Source organism: Xenopus tropicalis, chromosome 6 (assembly GCF_000004195.4).
Source record: "Xenopus tropicalis strain Nigerian chromosome 6, UCB_Xtro_10.0, whole genome shotgun sequence".
NCBI lineage: Eukaryota > Metazoa > Chordata > Amphibia > Anura > Pipidae > Xenopus > Xenopus tropicalis.
Genome location: NC_030682.2, coordinates 120650950 through 120666875, shown reverse-complemented (window position 1 = coordinate 120666875; position 15926 = coordinate 120650950). Strand labels below are relative to the sequence as shown.

The following is a 15926-nucleotide window of genomic DNA, read 5'->3' as shown; positions in this document are numbered from 1 at the left end:
AATTCACACCCACTTTTTGGCCACTCCCCCATTGCAGTACACCTGCTCAACATATTTTAATCTTAATATATTTCCCTAGAAAAACTCCAGAATCATTTTATATATATTCCTTCCTTCAGCAAAAGCTTGTGCAGGCACCCTAAAAAAGCTTTGATTTTACTTCTCCAACCCTACTTACAGTTCTCCAAGGTACAAGAAGAATATTTTGTCTTAAAGGAGAAGGAAGGTCATTTTGGCATTTTACTGCCAATAGATTTGCCACATTAGTGCCACCTAGAACACTATATTTATTTAGCAGAAAACTTTATCATACCAGAGTAAAGAACTCTAGAAGCTTTCTCTGTTTGATAGCTTGGTCTTCATAGCTTCCTGCTTGCAACTCTAGCAGTTATAGCTTAGATTACACATTCCTATGGGTGGGGGGAGTGAGTTTTATGAATTCTTATGGGAGGGAGGAGCAGGAAAGGGAAGAGAGGAGAGAGCTGCGCAGACTCTGGCCCCGGGAATGAAGGAGAGAGGAAATCAGATACCAAAGAACATGTTTACAAAAAAGGAGACAATAAATCCTGTGTTTCTTTTGATAGAGGACTCAGTGCAGCTTTTCTGTGAGTACTTCTGTGAGTGGCTGTATTCATATAGACCTTTCTGATAAAGTTTACTTACTTTTTACCTTTCCTTCTTCTTTAAAAGGCATTATCTAAGATTTATTTTATTCTGAACGCTTCTGAGTTTTTGTTGGCTTCAGGGAGTCCTTCACGTTTGCCACTTCTTTAAATCACAGGAAGAAAAGTTACTTGTATCAGTCAATAGCAGTCCCATAGCTTAGCAGGCTCCTTTTTTTCTATCTAGCAGAGTAATGAAAATGTTCCATAATCACACTTTGGGGGCCTGCCTTTCCAAGGGATGAGATTTGTAGATTTCCAAGTTCCCGCAAATGCAGTATAATGTATTATAGCTACTCAAATATACATTACAGAATAGTTTTTTATGACATTATTAATAGTGATGGGTGAAATGTTTTGCCAGGCATGGATTTGCAGCGAATTTCCGCGTTTCGCCATTGGCGGATTGTTTTGCGAAATGGATGAAAAAATTTGCCGTGCATCCAAAAATTGTCGCCGGCGTAAAAAAAGAATAGTCGCGGACGTCAAAAGAATAGCCGCGCAACGAAATAATAGCCGCGGGCGACAAAAGAATAGTCGTGGGCGACAATTTTTTTTGCCGCACAACATTTTTGCCGTTTCGCGAATTTTTCGGCAAAGCGAAACAGAATAGATTCGCTCATCACTAATTATTAATTGTCCCAAGAGGTCCTAAAAAGTTTCAAGAACTCACAATAATTAGGGCATTTATCAATTTTTTTATTAAGTTTTGTCATTGCTTTTTTTTGAATTATGGTTTAAAAAACACATTTTTTTTACATTTTATTGAAAATAATTAAACAAAACTCTAATTAAATCAATTAAATCAATTACATTTTTTCAAAGTTTTGCAACCCATTAAAAAATGATGTGAAAATTGTGAATTTGAGGTATTTGATTTTTTTTAAATGGGTTTATTTGCTTGCTTTTTTATTTGACTTTTTTAACTACTAAGGTAACATTCATTTTTTTTAATCAAAATTCAAGGTTATTCAAAGTAGAAAAAAAGTATGAAAATTACACAAATACAAACTTTGATAAAGAAGCCTACAAATGCAAGTACCTTGAATATTAACTACTCCATGACATGTCTGCATTATATGATATTGCAGTAGAATAAAATACTATGAAACATATGAAGTATATAAATTAACAAACACTAATAAAACTATTCACATTGAATCCATGCACTAGTGTAGTAAAGAGATTACAAAATTAAAAACTACAAAAGAAATCTACCGTGAAAATGACAAAGAAATATCACTAAAGCAAGGCCTTTATTTACCTTTCTTCTTCTCTGAAATTGTCCTCTTTCCAGTTAATGACATGAGTCATTAGAACTAGCAGGAAAAGACAGGCCTCTGACCTTCTAAAGGACTGCAGAGATCAAAAACCTCCATATGCTCACGAGATGTTATCTGGGCAAGCAGCTCCGAAAGATGCCTTGTGATGGAGCTGTGTGGAAATGACAAATAACCCGTTTATTGAGTGCTAAACATAAATGTCTGACATTTTCATTTAAAACTTGGCCTTTTGTCAGACAAACAGACGAGAAGGCCGGGCTAGAGATGCAAGTGTTTGCATTAATCAGGTGTGTAACTACTGAAGCAGACTTAGCTGCCTCATAATACATAATATTTTCTCAACTTCCACTCCCTATAGACAGTGTTTTGATTAGATTCCATTCCAATGCATCATTGATGCATTGATAATGAAGTGATAGGATTGTTCTGCCCCCAATATGGCATAGTTAGTAGGGATCAGGTACAATGTAGTACTATAGTATTACAGAGAGAAATGTAAAATCATTTTTACAAATTGTAATTATTTGATTAAAATGAAGTCTATTGGAAATGGTCTACCTGCAATTTGGAACTTTCTGGATAACGGATCCCATACTTGTAACTATGCTTGATTTGTATTTTAAATTTCTGCTACTGGATTAGCATTGTTTCCTAACACAATATATTTGAATTTGTAACTAAACCTTGCTTTCCAGCATCACAACAAGATAACTCACGCTATCCTTACACAATAATGTATCTTTATTCTGTTACTGTTTGTTTACAGCATGGGGAAGTAGATCCGTAGTACCAGGTAATTATCTGACATAATAATGCATATAGAAGATTTCCAGTTTCCAGACTCTCAAGCAACTCCATGTCATGATCCAGTCCTGTTTCTTTAGGTCTAAATTCCTGTTCACACTAAATGATGACATGAAATAAGATCTCAAAAAGGCCTGAAGTGGATCATTATCACCCTACTGACATGGGGCTGGTTGACAGCTCTGACTCCATATGAACTGCACTTACTGCCAATATGAGTTTTTAGTCAATGCACTATAGATCCATATGCTGACAAAATAACTGTCATCCTGTGCAAAGGTTCTAGGTACTAGGGTGGTGCCTATTATACAGTTACCAAACTGTACTTACAGGCAGTATTTTGTCAGTATACCATTGACAAAATTACAGTCAACTGATTTTTTTCAGCAGGCATGGATTTGCTGCAATATTCCACATTTCAGTATTGGTGAATTTTTTTTTGCGTAAACTGTGGCAAAAATTTGCGTAATGTGTGAGAAAAACATTGTTGTCACGTCAAAAAGGTCGCAGGCATGTAAAAAAAGTTGCAGTTGTGTCAAAAAAGTTACGGTCGAATTAAAAAAAGTTGTGTGCATCAATAAAAAATGGTTAATGATAGAATAATGTCCAAGTCATAGTCTAAATCATATTTTTCTGCCAATGCTTTAACATTCCTCCGCTGCTTTTATTATTTCTGTTCATTTCCAGTTAGTATTTTGTAAAATGTTTTTAACTGTCCTATAGAGGGCGCTGTTTGTTGTTCTTTAAATAGTTATCCTAGCATAGGGATCCCCAACCTTTCTTACTTGTGAGCCACAGTCAAATATAAAAAGACTTGGAGAGCAACAAAAGCACCATAAAAGTTCATGGAGGTGCCAAATAAGGGCTATGATTGGCTATTAGGCAGCCTCTATGCACACGAGCCACTGGTTGGGGATCACTGCCCTAGCATGACATGGCAAGCCTATGATTAAAGATAGAATTGCCCGAAATACATAAAACCTTTATAGTGCTGTGCATTGTTCATGTTTTAATGCTTACTAATTAATAGGACACTCTTAATTGTCTCTTTTGTTGCTCTAATTTCTGTGTTATTTTTACATATGTGTAAATATGTGTACTTAGATTCATGTCTAATACTGTATTTGGGTTTGATAGCAATCATGCCTAAAGATAAAAGACTTTGAGAAGCATGAATGTAACTACAGAGGTAGCAGACCCTGCAGTTGCAGGGGGGCCCATGAATATAGAGGGGGCCCAGTAAGGTCCTAATTAATGAGCAATTTCAATATATCTTGGGGAAACTGGTCAACACAAAAATGTTTTGGGGCCCTACATTGAATTTGCTTTGGGGCCCTGTAACATATAGTTACACTACTGTCAAGGAGTACAACTTAAGTAATTAAATGCCAGATTATTGGTTTGATTTGTTGTCTGAAACTCACCATGAAAGAAACTAGTTGATATTCTTGAAGTTTAAGAGTAAAAAGTCAAAGCTTGGATATCTCTGAGAATCAGGAACAGGATCTGTTGATCTGAGATTAAGTTTTATCCAGACTTGATAACCCAAAATGATTTCAAGGTAATCAGATTGGCTTTAAGAGAACTGTTAGCATACAAATTATCAAAATGTAACTAATGACCCAGCTGAGGATAAGGTGACTATTGTCACTTATTTTAGAATTGATCACAATAAGATTATGGAGATAATTAGGAAACATCATCCTTGTGTAAGAACCGATCAAGATTTCGAAGAGATTCAGGCACCAAGTTCAGGTTGAAAGCTTTCTTCTTGTCTAAGAGCAGAAAAGGAGCATAATAGAAGCAGTCTGGGTTACACTGACAAGTACTTTGTGTGTCTCTTCAGTATAGGCCCACTACTTCAAACTAAATCCATGCAGTATTGGTTTTCATTTATCTGATAGAGATGATATATTTAATAAGGACAAGACAGGATATCTAGCTTTATAGTTCCATAACTTATATAAATAATTCGCTGTGGGTAAAACACTGACCTTGTGCCTTTAACCTAAGAATAGAATGGCACATGGAAGAATAAAATGCATCTCACCAAGTAACATTTTCGCCTCTGCATTTTAATTCTCCTCCATTTTAAGAAGCATGGGGTTATGGGAATTACAGAATCAGAGATGCATGAGTTCATAAAGAAAACATCTTTCTGTATTCTGTAGTCTATAAACTGACAAAATCAAATTGCATCAGGAATGTTTGGTCATAACCTTAATGTAAAAAGGACACAGAATGAATTAAAGGAAATATATACTCCCAAACAGTGTTGGTCTCTATAAAAATATATTGCATTAAAGAACTCATTAGCAAAACATGGTTCATCTAATTGATCCATTTTCATAAAAATATATTTTTAAGTAGTATGTGCCATTGGGCAATCCTAAATAGAACATTTCCATTTTAGGTACTAAGGGCCGTCCCTTTTACTCCCACACTACTTCCTGTTACAGTTAGAGCTGCATTATTTCCTGTCAGGTGATCTCTGAGGGAGCACACAGCCCATCACAAAATGGTGTCTCAAGGGATAAGATGCAAAAGGGCAATATTTACTTTAAACTCACCTCATTACATTTTGTGTAGCAATGTACACTGTGAAAGTTGGCATAACGGACACTGTTCCTTTTTTACAAGGTAAAAGCTGGAGAATTTCTCTGCATTGTGTAAGAGTCCCCATAAGGGTCCCTAACCTATAACATGTGCCTTTACATAGGCAAATAGTGCACTGAATATTTTATCTAACGTGCTAAATGTGAAAGAAACCATCATCACAACTGGTCCCCTTCTGAGTAATATTTTAAATTGTGTGCGTTCGGAGTGACAGATGTGTATGTGAATGCTTTAGGTGCCGACGCGCCTGGTGAGCCATGGCTTAGAAATGTATAACTTTGAATTAATGCGTGGAATGACACTTTACCCATTACTTTTAAAAGAATATTTTACAAGGGTTGAGAAAGAAAAAAATATAGCAAAGCATCCGAACTCTGCCTTAGTAACGGCTCATTTTTATCTCAGACTTTACTGTATGCGCTTGTAAGTACTCATTAATAAAATGACATGTGGTAAAGGCAGGACATACGTTTTTATATATATTAAAAAAAAAAAAAAAGCCACAAAAAAGCCCACAGACTGCAATGTATTTTGTGCAGAAAAAGTTGCCATGAAAAAAATGGCCACTATCTTCTCAAATTTTCAGGTGAACCCGGGTAGGTTCCTATATTACTAATGATAATAATAGCAATAATAATCTAACAAAATATTTTGCCCACTAAGCGCATTAGAATAGAAGCCAACTGCCTTCTTCATTCCAGTGAACACAAACCCTGCACCCAGATATGTCTAACGAATAGGGGAGCAGTAGCCAAAAACTGGGGAGAGAAAAGGAAAATAGGTAACATAAACATTTTTTGTTTTTGCTTATATCAGTTTTTAAATGTATCAGAACAGACATGCTGTTTATAACAAGGAGTCTGTCAAGAAAGACAGAATCAGATTCCATCAGAATCGTTTAAAGCATTAGCTTTTCTTGCATGGCTATGTTTTCCAATGGCAAAGTGCCCTTTCTGTATATTATACAACTAACTGTATGGAGTGCGATACACTGAGTTTTGGGGAACTTTAAAGTCTATACCAATACAGTATGTGATGCTAAAGCACAAGAAGTTTATGCAACTTTGCTATAATTAAAAGGAGCCAGCTAAGACCCCTGATTTGCTGAATAAGAGTCTTCAAGAGCAAGTAAAGCCTCAGATAGAGCTTCCTTAGCATTTCCATATATGTTACCACCATGTGATCTCAGTTTATTTATTTATTAGCTTTTTTGCCTCTTGTGTAAAAAGCTCTGGTTGCTGTTCTGGACCTCCTACACACACACTAGACTTTACAGAGCAGCGGGGTTCTAATGTGTGTGCAGTGTGTATGTCAGCAGTCCATCGGAAGGGGTCATTTATGACTGGAAGTTCAGTGTGCAAAGTGCAAGTGTTTTTTACCCACGATGCAGAGGTTTTTTCCCAATAACTACTTTTATAAGTAGTAAGAAATGCCTAATATGTTTATTTCAAGGTGTGGCCCCAGACTTTCTTTATTTCCAAGGTCACCATCACCCCATTCTTCTTACATCTTGACCCTGAAGACATCAAACAGAGAAAATGGTTCTACCTACAAATATGTCTTTTCTGAATGGAGACTTATAGGGTTAAATTTTTTTGCTTAAAATGCCATATATCCATTTTTCCTGACCCCAGGAGACTGGCAAGTATGAGCAAAGTTGCCAATGATTCATGAATGAACACAAGCGATGCTACGTGAAATCAATCACTGGGTGGCATCCAAGAGCTAACTAAGATAGATTGAGCTTCAGACACTCTTCTCGGACATATTTTAGCAATTTCCTCTGCCTTCTGTGAAATTATGCTAATATTTAAGATGAGTTTCCTTAAGTCTGGGACTCCAATTAAGTCTGTCTGTTTCACTTTTGTGATAGAGCTGGAAATCACTTGCAGGAATGGAGCTGGCGAACAGTGGAATTCTTAGTGACAAAGCCTTTGAGACAAAACTGATCTGGAAAAGATCTGCCGGCACGGAATTTGCCTTATCCACGACTATCGGGGAATTGAGGGCTTGGATACAGGATTTGTGCTGATGTGCTGCAGAACAGCAATATTTACATCTCTAAAATGACAGTGGATTCAACAACAAAATATAAAACATTTCTTATTATGACAATCAAATATTAATGTTCAAATACACTGGGGCTCAGTTATGACTGCCTCTGCAGGAGTACTTATGGCTGCTTTAAGGTACCAGCGGGTACAATGGGCAACATTTAATTGGAGGAGCTCCACTGCCCCAAGAAATTTCTAATAGAATAAGCCTCATGCATGGGTAGTTTAATATAGCAAGGCAGGCAGTGAAGAAATGGTCTGCGCTAACTGAGGTAGACGTGATCAACGGGTGAGTCACCTTGGACAAAGAGCCCTGGGAGCATAAAAATAATGAAATAGTTATACCACAAGAAAAAAGCAAAATTAAAGAAAAAAAAAACCCATACTATAGAGCTTTTCCAGACGGGCCCTATTTTTTTAAAATGGCCCTGGGAGCAATTAAGGGTGCAGAAGCATATTCCATAGCGCCCATTCATATCTAACTTGTGTCAGTGGTAGTGCTGCATTATGCACCTCATGGGGTTGAAGACAGTTGGGATGCCTACATGCCCCCCCCCCCCGCCCTTCCAACCCTCGTGAATACAAAGTTAGTGAATGCAGGCAATGATGTATTCATGGTGCTGTCTATAGGTCTCTGTGCTTTAAAACAGATTGCAGAGAACTATGGCAATTCCATAAGGGAAGAAAGTGTGTGCAAAAGAATTCTGATTTCTTGCACTTTGCACATTACCTTTGCATTTATAAATTGCCCCTTGTGTCAATGTTGTTGCCATTGTTATTCAGGCCACCTGTAGGTGTATTACTGGGTCCCACAAGTGCCAGGTTCATACTGTCTCTTCATATGACCACAAAATGGCTCAGGTTGTTTTCCATGCCAAATAGGTGTTAATCATGGTAGGAGTGTAACACTGTCAGAAGTGGAGGATATCTCTCAATATGGTTAAATCTGTTTCTGTGTAGGATACAGTTGGTTAGAGGGACACAACCTATTGCCTTTGCATATAAATGAACCCTTTGATATATGCACTGTGCACCACATTACTACCTTTCTTCACTTCCTCCGACAGGAACTAATTGTGTTTTCAATGGATGAAAAGTCTTATAATTACATGTTTAAGGGATGTCTCCTGTTACAAAGCATCTGCTGTTATGCAAAACACACACAGACTACATTATAGAGGGGGCTGGATCTTACTGGACAGCACAGTACTGGAGATTGTGAGTCAACCTCAACATTTTTCCCCAGAATGCACTGTTTTTGCACCTATTTGCAAGACTCTGCATGCATAATACATTTTGTTCTTAGGACAAAGTGCCATGAACTGTTTGCAAATTCCGTGAGGGTCAAGCCCCTGGTTAAAGGCTAGGGTTAAATGCAGGGGGCTTTCTGCACCCTATCCGACCACCCACCATTAAAGTTAGCATAAGCCTTGGTGCCAGTATTGGACCCTTAGAGGTTTATTTATTAAACATGCAAACTTTGCTACAGGTCTAATAACAATTGCTGCTCTAAAGTGCTAATTCTCTTTAAAGAAAATGTAAAACCTGCATAATACTGTGGCACCCCTCCAGAGGCCTCCCTCCTGAACTGCTCCATTGGGGACCCCCTAAATGTGCCCAGTAAATGTTTTACTTTGTTTTGCGCAGAGTATCGGTGACACAGAGCATTCTCAGTTGAAGCCAGGTCCGAATCAGGCACATTTAGGTGGTCCTCAGTGGTGCGTTTGGAGAGGGGGGGAGGGTTATGAAGGGGGAGCCAAGATTTTACACAGGCTTTAGTTCTTTGTTGAGCATAACTTTCATCATGATATTAGACAGCGAGAAATCATTTTTTTAGACTAATAACTTAATGTTGATACACTGTGAATTTCAAAAGCTTTCCCTCAATATATATATATATATATATATATATAGAAAATACACAAAACAATATAAAACACTCTGGTGTGAAGTCACATTGTGCACATTTTTGTGAATATTTTTTTATTTTTAGGCTAAGCTTTTTCTTATTTTGGAAGAACCCTAATCCTACCCAAGGGTTCCTGGCAGCACTTATTTTGGCACTCAGGATATGGCTTGTGCTAGGCCATGATTAAGGGTAATGAAGGCTCCATTGCCAGCATGTTCTGATTCACTCAGCGATCTGCCAGCCTTTGGTTACCAGAAACAAAGAAAGGGCTTTATCTTACCCACACTAGCATTGGCCAGTGGCTAGAAGCTTTTTATCACTTGGCGGCTAATAATCTAGTATCAACTACATGGTATGAAAAAGGTGTGCTACTATATAACTCCTTAATAATCCAATCCAATAAATTAAATCAGATGAAATGAATTAGTAGACAGGAATCCTACTGAGTTCCATTAACAGTATTAACCAATCACGTTTATGCTCTTTGGATTTTGTTGAAACCCAACTCCCAACATGCGACTGGCTGCTAAAGTTGTATATCTTCTACATCTGCAGGTCCTCCAGCTGCCTACAAACCCCCTCTACTAATACAAGGTAAGTTTCCATGAAGATGAATGGCATATTCTATAGAGTTAGAATAAGCATTATCTTCCTCTGTCTCCCTGTTTGAACCCTTTAATTTTATATATTATTGCCACTGAATATTATGTCCAGTGTGGACCTGTTTGCTTTTCTATTCTATAAAAATGTATTGTGTAATATTGTATATGGCTTAAATAAACCCTACATTTTAATAAAAGGAAATGTAATAGCACTACTGAAAATAAATGTAACTACAGATGTTGATCATTAGTGTGTGGAGAAAATATGAAGCATGAAACATTTTTTTTTAAATCTAACAAATATCAAACTTGTTTCCATTTGATCAAGATGAATTGTTCCCACTGACTCTTAGAAAACCATGTTCAAAGCCAGTATGCTGTATGTTTGCAAGGAAAGAACATTTTATTTAATTGATTTGAGACAGAATGAAGAATAATGATATACAAAAGGTTTTTTAAATGGAGTTGAAGGTAATGACTTAAGCACTGGAACAGATGCCTGCCATTTTGTAAATTGAACACTTTTATTGTAAATAGTGTACGTAGTTAACTGTGGCATTCTAGCACCCGCTTGCTATTATGGACGTCCCAGAAGATTCAGTCTGATCAGGCTGTCTGCTCAGTTAGTAAAAAACGCCTACTCATTTAGTCTGGCGGTGCAATATGTGAGCCCATAGGCTTTTATAAAAGTTACTTATGAACCAAGATGGACTGACTAGGTAAGAGTCAACCAGGGAACCATTATTTAGATTGACTGATTTATTGTCCCAAAAATATCTTCAGGTCTAGTTCTTGTGGGAACTGTAATATTTTAGATGGTAGAACTTTTGTATTGGTTGTTTTTGTAAGTACATTTAGAAGTTCACTGTATACACCGATATACAGTGGAGGAAATAATTATTTGACCCCTCACTGATTTTGTAAGTTTGTCCAATGACAAAGAAATGAAAAGTCTCAGAACAGTATCATTTCAATGGTAGGTTTATTTTAACAGTGGCAGATAGCACATCAAAAGGAAAATCGAAAAAATAACTTTAAATAAAAGATAGCAACTGATTTGCATTTCATTGAGTGAAATAAGTTTTTGAACCCCTACCAACCATTAAGAGTTCTGGCTCCCACAGAGTGGTTAGACACTTCTACTCAATTAGTCAACCTCATTAAGGACACCTGTCTTAACTAGTCACCTGTATAAAAGACACCTGTCCACAGAATCAATCAATCAAGCAGACTCCAAACTCTCCAACATGGGAAAGACCAAAGAGCTGTCCAAGGATGTCAGAGACAAAATTGTAGACCTGCACAAGGCTGGAATGGGCTACAAAACCATTAGCAAGAAGCTGGGAGAGAAGGTGACAACTGTCGGTGCGATTGTTCGAAAATGGAAGGAGCACAAAATGACCATCAATCGACCTCGCTCTGGGGCTCCACGCAAGATCTCACCTCGTGGGGTGTCAATGATTCTGAGAAAGGTGAAAAAGCATCCTAGAACTACACGGGAGGAGTTAGTTAATGACCTCAAATTAGCAGGGACCACAGTCACCAAGAAAACCATTGGAAACACATTACACCGCAATGGATTAAAATCCTGCAGGGCTCGCAAGGTCCCCCTGCTCAAGAAGGCACATGTGCAGGCCCGTCTGAAGTTTGCCAATGAACACCTGAATGATTCTGTGAGTGACTGGGAGAAGGTGCTGTGGTCTGATGAGACCAAAATAGAGCTCTTTGGCATTAACTCAACTCGCTGTGTTTGGAGGAAGAAAAATGCTGCCTATGACCCCCAAAACACCGTCCCCACCGTCAAGCATGGGGGTGGAAACATTTTGCTTTGGGGGTGTTTTTCTGCTAAGGGCACAGGACAACTTATTCGCATTAACGGGAAAATGGACGGAGCCATGTATCGTGAAATCCTGAACGACAACCTCCTTCCCTCTGCCAGGAAACTGAAAATGGGTCGTGGATGGGTGTTCCAGCACGACAATGACCCAAAACATACAGCAAAGGCAACAAAGGAGTGGCTCAAGAAGAAGCACATTAAGGTCATGGAGTGGCCTAGTCAGTCTCCGGACCTTAATCCAATAGAAAACCTATGGAGGGAGCTCAAGCTCAGAGTTGCACAGAGACAGCCTCGAAACCTTAGGGATTTAGAGATGATCTGCAAAGAGGAGTGGGACCAACATTCCTCCTAAAATGTGCGCAAACTTGGTCATCAATTACAAGAAACGTTTGACCTCTGTGCTTGCAAACAAGGGTTTTTCCACTAAGTATTAAGTCTTTTTTGTTAGAGGGTTCAAAAACTTATTTCACTCAATGAAATGCAAATCAGTTGCTATCTTTTATTTAAAGTTATTTTTTCGATTTTCCTTTTGATGTGCTATCTGCCACTGTTAAAATAAACCTACCATTGAAATGATACTGTTCTGAGACTTTTCATTTCTTTGTCATTGGACAAACTTACAAAATCAGTGAGGGGTCAAATAATTATTTCCTCCACTGTATATGGTACAGCACTGTGGAATATGTTGGTGCTTTATAAATATATAGTAATCATAAATATATAAAAACCATAATCATCATCCTCATCATCATTATCATATTCCATCCAAAACCTTGCCAATATATATGCAATGTACCACTGAAATGTATGGCAGTATTAGTACTGTATGTGTTTGGTTAGAGATATAGTAAACTAAGGGACAGATTCAGAAAACTGATAAATTAGCACCTTAATATCCCCACCAGAACCTGCTCCGTATATGTCTCTGTATTAGTAAGTGAATAGGAGAAGGAGCTTATCTGCAGTACATTTTCAGATGCAGAAGAGTGTCCTCCTAAGTTTATATAAGGCAGCAAAAGCTCAACACCCTGGTCTTGGATGGACCATATGTTTGCAGGCCCCTGGCATGTAAAGGTGTGGGCACCAGTGCATGAACATTACTTAGTGTAGGGTTAGATACTTTGATTAGTTTCCCCTGGGGTCAAAAGACAATAGTACTTGGCAGCCAAATAGTCCTTTGATACTCCAAAGCTTTGCAGTACCCCTATGGCAGTCACCAGCAGAAAGACCCTTGCGGGTGGTCCAGTAATACGTTCTGCCTGCTTATGTTGTGAGTACTATAACACTGAGGGGCCTATTTATTAAAGTACGACAGGTACGAAATACAAAAAATTTGTATTTGATCGTACTGTGCGTATTTATTGCGAGTTTTTCATGTAGTTGCACGACTTTTTCGTACTTTGCAACAAAATTTGTGCGACAAAATCGTATTGTCACGCCGAGTACGAACGTTTCGGATTCATTCAAGCTTCGGTATTGTGACTTTCCTTGGGCCAGGTTGGAGCTGCAGAGTGCCATTGAGCACTATGGGAGACTTTCCTTGGGCCGGGTTGGAGCTGCAGAGTGCCATTGAGCCCTATGGGAGACTTTCCTTGGGCCGGGTTGGAGCTGCAGAGTGCCATTGAGCCCTATGGGAGACTTTCCTTGGGCCGGGTTGGAGCTGCAGAGTGCCATTGAGCCCTATGGGAGACTTTCCTTGGGCCGGGTTGGAGCTGCAGAATGCCATTGAGCCCTATGGGAGACTTTCCTTGGGCCAGGTTGGAGCTGCAGAGTGCCATTGAGCCCTATGGGAGACTTTCCTTCGGCCAGGTTGGAGCTGCAGAGTGCCATTGAGCCCTATGGAAGACTTTCCTTGGGCCGGGTTGGAGCTGCAGAGTGCCATTGAGCCCTATGGGAGACTTTCCTTGGGCCGGGTTGGAGCTGCAGAGTGCCATTGAGCCCTATGGGAGACTTTCCTTGGGCCGGGTTGGAGCTGCAGAGTGCCATTGAGCCCTATGGGAGACTTTCCTTGGGCCGGGTTGGAGCTGCAGAGTGCCATTGAGCCCTATGGGAGACTTTCCTTGGGCCGGGTTGGAGCTGCAGAGTGCCATTGAGCCCTATGGGAGACTTTCCTTGGGCCAGGTTGGAGCTGCAGAGTGCCATTGAGTCCTATGGGAGACTTTCCTTGGGCCAGGTTGGAGCTGCAGAGTGCCATTGAGCCCTATGGGAGACTTTCCTTGGGCCAGGTTGGAGCTGCAGAGTGCCATTGAGTCCTATGGGAGACTTTCCTTGGGCCAGGTTGGAGCTGCAGAGTGCCATTGAGCCCTATGGGAGACTTTCCTTGGGCCAGGTTGGAGCTGCAGAGTGCCATTGAGCCCTATGGGAGACTTTCCTTGGGCCAGGTTGGAGCTGCAGAGTGCCATTGAGTCCTATGGGAGGCTTCCAAAATCGTGCACAGAAGGATCTAAGTCGGAAAGGTTTTTCCGCCGTTTTGAATCGTTCGGATATGAACATTTTGTGACTTTCAGATCACCAATACAATATTATCGTGACTAATACGATTTTTTCCTAAGCATTTTCGTGATATTTGCGATCATCAGAAATGATCGTATTTAATCCGAATTTTTCCTTTTTCGGGATTCGACCCGTACTTTAATGAATAGACCCCCGAGTGTGCTGTTATATAGTTATATTTGACTGCATTTATTTATTTTCTATTTGCTTGGTTTATTAGTAAATCATTTATGTTTGTTTAAGAACCATTGGCACCCAACTCCACTTGCAGCCTAAACTATTCATCTCTCATTCAATGCTGATTCTTTTATAATGAAACTAGAAGTTACACAACAGCCCATTAACTGGTTATAAAGAAATTAGATGATTTTATCATTGTTTTCATTTCTATTTATGACTGAACAACAACAGCAATATTTGTCATTTTTATTTTTATATCCAGTCCCCTAGTGAGATGTGACAAAATGCAGAAGCCAAACTTGGAGCAGAAGCAGCAGAGACAGAGATGAATGCCTTTGATTGACTTGACAAGCGGTTTGATGTTCCCTTGCCATTTAGGACAAGGCAGATTGCTGTTGTATCAAGGCATTTAAAGCACAAGGTGTTTGCTTCATGATGATGCTTGGTGTTGTGTCACACACAGGGCGTCCCCGTGAGATTTTAGTGTATTTGTGCAGCCAAGTTGGCCTCAGTTTCTGATTTTTTTGTAAATAAACTAAAAATGTAACTGAAATTTTGCATTACTATCAATGAAAAAAGAAACATTAATGTAAGCACTGGTCCCAAATAAGCATTTTTTTATTGGCCTTTGGCTAGAAAAATAGGGCAATTTAGCTTTTCATAGCTATTGTAAACAGACACACAGTATGCTATTAGCAGAAGCTGGTTTCCTACTTAGGAAAAAGTGTTTATGTTATAGTCCTATGCTAATCTGTACCTGGTTATACTTATCTTCTTCAGCAAAATGTGCTCGAGTTAAACTACAGAAAAAGTGAATTTACATGTTGGTTTTGAATTCTATTCCCTTATTCTGCTGATTAAACATAAAATATATTGCCAGACACATAAAGAATAAACCATTATCCACTTTAAAGGTACTTCAACTTGTCATGCCCAATAAATATAGACGTGGAAACCATTTAGGGCATATACATAGCGGTAGGCTTAATTATTAATCCAAACATCTACTCAAACATTGTCTCCGCTCCCTAGACCTAACAGCAGAGAATTTTAGCAGCTTGAATCATTCAATGGGGAATAAACGCTAAATGACAGATTCTTCAAATAAATATTCTGTTCTCTGTTAATCCCTGTTACTGAGTTGCAGGCATATTTAATAAACTCTGTATCATTTTAGCTCATCTTAGTTTATCATTTGTTTTTATCCAGCGACTTATACTCTAGGATCTAGGTACATTTACAGTATAACACTGATTTGCTTCACATCATCAAAAAGTGTTTTTGTCAGTTTCATGGCTCAATAATAAGCTAAAAAGCTCTTGCTCATTTCTAGGTGGCCATAAAGGGAAAGCATAGAAATCATTTAGCAGAGAGTATAATGACCCCTTACGTGTGCTAGTATCAATTCTTTTCCTTTTTACAATGTCTTCTCTGCATGCAGCGTAACAAACATTAGAGAAAAGTCGGGCATGGAGAAAATGTTGAA

General features: G+C 38.8%; 1 long non-coding RNA gene across 1 annotated transcript; it reads left to right on the top strand.

Annotated features, from left to right (window-relative positions):
• Positions 1-5280: 5280 nt before the first annotated feature.
• On the top strand, positions 5281-15616 carry LOC116411683. The gene is made up of 3 exons (XR_004223282.1): positions 5281-5389; positions 9884-9922; positions 14703-15616. It is a non-coding gene; the product is annotated as an uncharacterized LOC116411683 (long non-coding RNA).
• Positions 15617-15926: the final 310 nt, after the last annotated feature.